Source organism: Montipora foliosa, chromosome 6 (genome assembly GCF_036669935.1).
Source record: "Montipora foliosa isolate CH-2021 chromosome 6, ASM3666993v2, whole genome shotgun sequence".
In the NCBI taxonomy this organism is placed as follows: Eukaryota; Metazoa; Cnidaria; class Anthozoa; order Scleractinia; family Acroporidae; genus Montipora; species Montipora foliosa.
In genome coordinates, this window is record NC_090874.1 from 64,961,205 (window position 1) to 64,968,300 (window position 7,096).

Here is a 7,096-nt window from a genome sequence, read left to right on the forward strand (position 1 = left end):
ACACAGTTTTCGCGCACGCTCTTGCTGACTCAATGCTGCGCGCGCGCAAGGATTGCACAAAAATAAACATGGTTTCAATACAGCAATCATTCTATATGCTGTAAATGAAACATAGGTATCAAAAACTGTGTTCAGCCACCTTAATTTGTAGACTCGACGTCCATGAGTTTGTTGAGCACACTGGTGACGTCAGTAAGCCTTTGTTCACATCTTTGCCCCAGAACTACTTCTCTTGCGCGAGAGGCCCACTGGGTTCCCAAAGGGATTAAACTACCAAGACTTGTTTTCACTAACAACGCAAGTACAAGCAACATACGAAGATGAGCCCACTCATTCCTAATTGATGTCTTTTGTCATAACCAAAGGAGCTGGTCTAAACCTTACTAAGTTTGCACATGTCTCTTGTGCTTGTGATCGCGTCACTAGTGAAGACATCCGAAAACATTACAACAAGCAGTGATGTGTTCCGTGTAAGTCTTAAAATTGTTCTGAATACTGTGTACTTAAAAGGCGCGTTTACACGACAGAGGAAAAATGGCACGGGTCCAATAAAAAGTGGAACGACTCCAATCACTTTTGTAAAGAAACAGTGGACTTTTATCCGTTCCGCTAAGGCACCATAGGCGCCTATGGTCCCGTAGCGGAACGGATAAAAGTTCACTGTTTCTTTACAAAAATTAATGGAACCCTTCCACTTTGTATCGGACCCGTGCCATTTTTCCTCTGTCGTGTAAACGCGCCTTATTGACTGAGTTTGGGTCGGGCCGGATGGGAAAATATTTGCCCCGAGGTTATACGCTCGGTTCGTACGCCATGACCGAGGGCCAAACATTTTCCTGTCCGGCCCGACCCAAACTCAGCCAATAAGCATTTTATCATATGGCTCTTCACACTATTCATGAGCGCTCAAAATATGAAGTTTTGACAAAATAAACAAAAATTTGCACAAAAAATGTATGTAATATGTTGTTTGCGTTTGCTTTTCTGGCTGTAAATAACTTGGATGTTTAAAAGTGACAAAATCCGCCAAAAACACTGCATCGCACGTAGCAGTACCTGTTTCTAGTACGGCCGTACGGCTTTTTCCGGCCCTACTCGCGGCCCTCATACGGGGATTTTCCTCGCCTGATTCTCAGACGAAGTGTTACGCGGTTTTTTGCAAACGTTGGCCGTGTAGCACTTATATATCCACACACTTAACTATTAGAGTGTAATGTGAAGTGCTAGTTTTCTACCCATATAGACCATGCACGTGAGCGTTAGCTCTACTAATCGAATTGGGCCCACACAAGGACAGAGGAAAACTCTGACTATGGTGGGATTTGAACCCACGACCCTCGGGTTGGATTACCAGGCTCTACCGACTGTGCCACAAGGTCAGACGGGAACAGCCTGTTTGAATTTAAGATGTCAATGTCACGGCAATGAATTTGTACAAGTGCAGGGAAGGGTTAAGTTTTTTTTTTTGGCAAATCTGGGCCCAATTCCATTAGTAGAGCTATCGCTCACATGTTCTATATGGGTAGAAAACTAGCAGTTCACATGACACTCGTCTGTTGATATATAAGTGCTATAAGGCCAACGGTTGCAAAAAAAAAACCGTAACCCTACCCTGTACTTGTACAAATTCATTGTCGTGACATTGACATCGTAAATTCCCACCACTTGGCTTCCGTCTGACCTTGTAGCTCAGTCGGTAGAGCAGCAGTGATCCAATCCGAAGGTAGTGGGTTCAATTCCCACTCTAGTCAGAGTTTTCCTCTGTCCTTGTGTGGGCCCAACTCCATTAGTAGAGTGAACGCGCACATGGTCTATATGGGTAGAAAACTAGCACTTCACATTACACTCTAATAGTCAGGTTTGTTGATTCTCAGAAGGTCCAGGACGCTCGTGTCACGCACTCCACTCCCTTTCCTGAGTGGAGTGCGTGACACAAGTGACCTGGACCGTCTGTGAGTCAGGCTAGGATTTTGCAAATAGTTTCACAATAAAAGCGCGCGCGGGGCCTTACGGACCATACGATAAAGAAAGTTCTGTAAAGGAAAAAAGTGTACTGCAAAAGTCCCAATTATATTTTAAAGTTGTCTGAAGTAGCCCTAATCGATCCTAGGAAATATTTCTAGTTCAACATTATTGAGGAGGTAGCGTAGTCGAGTTGTTAGGGCGTTGGGTTTGCATGTGGCTGATCCGGGGTCAAATCCCGTTCTAACCTCTGGTTAGGATTTGTTTCCGATTGTCCCGGATTCGACTCTACCACGCTTTGTAAATAGCCAACTGGTTGCCTCCTGCCAGTTGGTGTTCTTAATAATGTTTCTGTTAATTTTGAATTGTTTCTTTCACATTGTTAAAAGTGGGGTACCTGTAAACTAGCTTGATAGCTAAGTGCACTTCCACTATAAACAAAGCATTTACATTTACATTTACGTTTTTTAAATATTAATTTTTTAATTGCACGCCAAAGGATGACGCAATAGCAAGATTTATCAACAAACGGGAATGTGACTGCTTCATTGTTGGTCATGTACGCCCTATTCTTGATAAAATTCAAATCTCTCAAAACAGGGATTGGCAAAATCAGGAACCAACTGTTTACCTTGGAACGATGCAATACTTGTTCCTCAAAGGCTGAGAAACCAGGCACAGTGATGTGCTTTTTCTGGATTCTTGTCACACCACCACGGTTTTGGCAAGGTTGAGAGCAGCCACTGTCAACGGTCTCTACTATGAGTTCTCTGAGTATTTGTCCTCACAGTGCAGGAGAAACAATTTTGTTATAAAATGGTTCAGGATAAAGTATTTGTAGCATTAGACAAAAGACCCGAACTCTTCGATTACACACGATTAATCTTAGCAACAAAATTTTTTGGGTCCCAACAATTAATGTGGAACTGTATGAGTTGTCCCCACAGGCACATTAGGTATTTGTCCCCAGAGGGAAGGATTGACGAATTTTTGAAATGATGGCTCTCGATACTTGCTTCTTGCGAGTATCTCAAAAATGCACCCAGTCTTCTTTTAGCAGCTACAACAGAAATTGATGTACCCATAATGCAGTTGTTGACACATGTGTCCCACAAGTAGGCAAAGGTTAATGTCTCACCTTATTTTGAAGTACCCATTGTAGTCATAACCATCATAATTGAGGAGCCAGTCATTGGATCTTAGACACCTTTCGTTGTTGCGGTTGACGGAGTAGTTCATTCGCCTTTCACCAATTTGATGATGTGACCCGGCCTGGAATCCCGGAATCAACGCCATATGTGGGTTGGGTTTATTCCCGAATATATTCTCCCGCTTTCCCCTCTCGTCAATAAACAACGCTTAATTCGATCTACTTCAATTCTATGTGATTTGATTTCATTCACAGTTTTTTCAATTAGGGGCCAAGAATGCTGGAGTTCAGGAGTTCAGGAGTTCAGTTTCAGGAATCCAATGTGGCTGCTGGTCACGTGAGTGAAAACGCTCTATACGCTGGGGGGAAGATTTCGACAACAATTTGTACACGTGTGGTGTTTTCTTAGACTTTTCAAACGCCTTTCACTACAAACTATATAAGCTTGCTAAACAAATTTGAAGCCTATGGAATAAGAAAGACTCCTTTATCATAGGTACTTTTAAAATAAGCAACAGTATGTTGAATTGCATGGGTGTTTTATTGAGGTTTAACCCGAGAGACAAAGGTGATTGATTTTTAGACCCAATAAAACACGAAAATGTGAGGAAATTTTGTGCAAACATCCGACTCAAGGTATTTCTTGGCTTGTCAACGATTCGCGAAATCATTTGTTGTTCTCACTCGTCCCTCGAGTTAAGGTTTTGCAATTTTTTCCTCCTTTCTTGTATTCGCTCTCTACACAAAAACGTTTCTCATTTGTTTCAGTTCCTGAATAAATTCATGGAACACCGCTTCAAAATAAGACGCCATTGTTTGAAAAACAGCCGCAAAAAAGGGTTTCGTTGTTGCAAATGATTTTAAGTAATTTTTCCCGGGAGAATTACCAAAATTAACGAGTAATGCCCTATGGTATTGCCCTCTATGATAAAACTTAAGAAAATATTGTCAGGTACCGACGTCCACTACACGACTTCAAATTTGGTCATTTCACGTCGTCGTCGTCGTCGTCGTCGTCAGGACGAGAAACGCACATTTGTGAGCTTCATAGTAGGAACCTTACAATAGGACGACGACGACGGCAACGACTACGAAAACGCCACACAAAACCAGGGCTACTCCTTTGTACCTGGCTAGAAATCTTGTCACTGTTTTTTCCTCCGGCCGCGCTTTAATTTAGCCATTTGACGAGGGCTAGTCTCCGCGTCTCTCAAGCAGTTGCCTCCTTCATGCCCAAAAAGATTTCTGGCAAGGGAAGACCCCTGATTCTCATTTCATTGATTTTTTATGTGTCGGCCCACACAGTCCTACCAGCAAAATACAGCGTCCATTGAAGCTTTTAGCTTTTACAAATTTGCCAAATACTATTAGTTGGTAGGTCCTGGAATTCATCCTCAGAAAGGCCAGAAAGACAACTTCACTCGTGAATCGGCATCTTTACAACAGAACATTTTAGGCAAGCCAGTCTGCATGAAACCATCTCTCACCTCTTTCTCGAGAAGAGCAGACACGCACGGCTCCTCCTTAGTACCTGGCTAGAAATCTTCTTCTCACTATTTTTTCCTCCGCCGAGGGCTAGTCTCCGCGTACCACTCAAGCAGTTGCCTCCTTCATGTCCAAAAAGAATTCTGGGTAATTGTGCCATTCCATGACAAGGCAAGACCCCCGATTCTCATTTCATTGACTTTTTATGTGTCGGCCCACCTAGTCTTACTAGCAAAATACAGCATTCATTGAAGCTTTTAGCTGTTAAAACTTGGCCAAATTGTATTGGTAGGTCCTGAAATTCGTCCTCAGAAAGGCCAGAGAGACAACTTCACTCGTGAATCGCCATCTTTACAACAGAGCATTTTAGGCAAGCCAGTCTGCATGAAACCATCTCTCTTTTCATTTTCAGAGGCTTGCCTTTACCTAATCTCGTACCCAGATCTCACTCTGTAAATGGAAATGTGAGATCTGGCAAAGTTCGACAATACATCCTTTTTCATTGGCTACTAAAAAAAGGTTGCGGCAATGCAATCTACCCTCTGATTTGCTTATTTCGTGGGGCACTTCAGTGAAGGTAAAGTGAAGGTTTAGATTTCGCAAGTGCATGTGCTGTTTTGAATAAATGCCAGTTGTGCGGAGGAAAGTTTTGTTTTTTTCCGACGCCGGAAAAGCTTTACAGTTGAGGAAAATCATTTTAAAAAATGCGACGTTTGTGTAAATGGTACCGACGAAAGCCCCACGTACCCTGCCACTCGAATAAAGTTCTGCGTAGCTGGCTACGCGGTACTCAGAAACTAATAAATTCAAGTTGAAGTATGTAATTTATTCAAAACAGTATTTTTCGTTCTTAAAGCGTGACTCGCGAATTAAGTAGTGATCAATTGTGAATTTTACGGCTAGATTAACTGCATTTTTCACGAGATCGTGTCAAGAAAATAGCGCTCGTTGCAGTGATTCGGTCTAAGCACTCTTTAACATTTTCGCTTTCTATTTACGGTTTGGTTAGTTACACTTTTCACGAGATGGTGTGAAAAAAATAGCACTCGTTTATTAAGCCTAAGCGCTCGCTTCAGTGATTCTGCAGTTGCTGCGACAATTAAACAATCTCGACCGTTCAAAAACAATCGCCTGCAGCGCTTCTTTCTGTTTCGGCTTACGTTTAAGGTTTCCTTGTCCTCTGCCCGAAAGAATCTCTTCAAGAATACTCTCGAAATCAGGAGCCATAATCGATTATGGCTCCTGTCGAAATCCATGTTTATTCCGCAAAATCACCCAAAATCACAATAGAGAGTACGAACATGCGCAGTGATAGAGAAGCCCGTATTTCGGGCCTCGCTGGCACTGAGCATGCTCGAAATCGAACTTTACCAGATCTCCCTTCCGTATGACAGCGGGAGATCTGGGTACGAGATTAGCCTTTACCCACATTCCAGCTTAATGATGCTAGCTTTGGGGCTTCTGTGGACGAGGATGGTCGAAAACGCAGTTATAAAATGAGAAACCTAACAGATTTGAGCCAAAGCGCTGACACCCCGAAGACGAATCCCAAAGACGAAGTACTTGGGACCCTAAGGGTTAAACTTTATGATTTGTCCTCACAATGAGATCCTTATGAAGACGTGGAGGAGATATACTCTGTGCTCTGCGGATTTGGATGTCCTACAAAAAATCCCGCCGAACCAGGTGATTTATAATTGTCTACCATGATTGTCTAGCAGTCTTAATACAAGACTCTTGAGTTAAGTAATTAGTTAAAAAAGTGATTGTTTCTTGGTAACTTCATATAAAAGTATACAGATTTCGTATATTTATGCAGTATTATAGGTCATCTGCTAAAGAAACGAGTCGGTTTACACTTTACAGTCGAGCTATGTCATGCGTGATCAGTATCCACGATACTGAAATGAACATTCGAATTCCTCTTTGGAGAATTTTCCGAAAGTTGGTACCCAAAAATGCACAATAACTAAACAATGACTCATCAAAGGCTTGAAATAGTGTTGACTTTTCTTTCAAACTATAACAAAACTAACGCTGATTCAAAAGCTAACTATTTGCGATATATGAAGGAAATATCCACGGGAAATTCAGAGTTCACAACAATTCAAAATTCGATACTCATGGTTACGCGTGACGTAGCTCGACATGACTGTAAAATTGCCTCTTTTATTGACAAATTTCAAAGATAAGTAATAATTATTTTAGGGATAGCAGTCTCAGTAATTTTCAGTTACGGATAAGGGATAACAGCCCCCGAAATTTTAGGGATAAGAGATGACTAAAACCACCTTAACAGAGCGTCACCTAGGTAAGCTCGGAGTAATTGAAATCCATGGATGATTTTGGTAACACGCTTTATTTCCGATCAAATTTCGGCAACTGTAGTCTTCAAGTCTTTCAAGTGAAGCCGTTAGAAGGTGGGCTGAATACAATTTCGTCTTCCATTTTTTTAGCCCACCGTGTAAGTATTGTGCGTGCACATGTACTGCATAAATG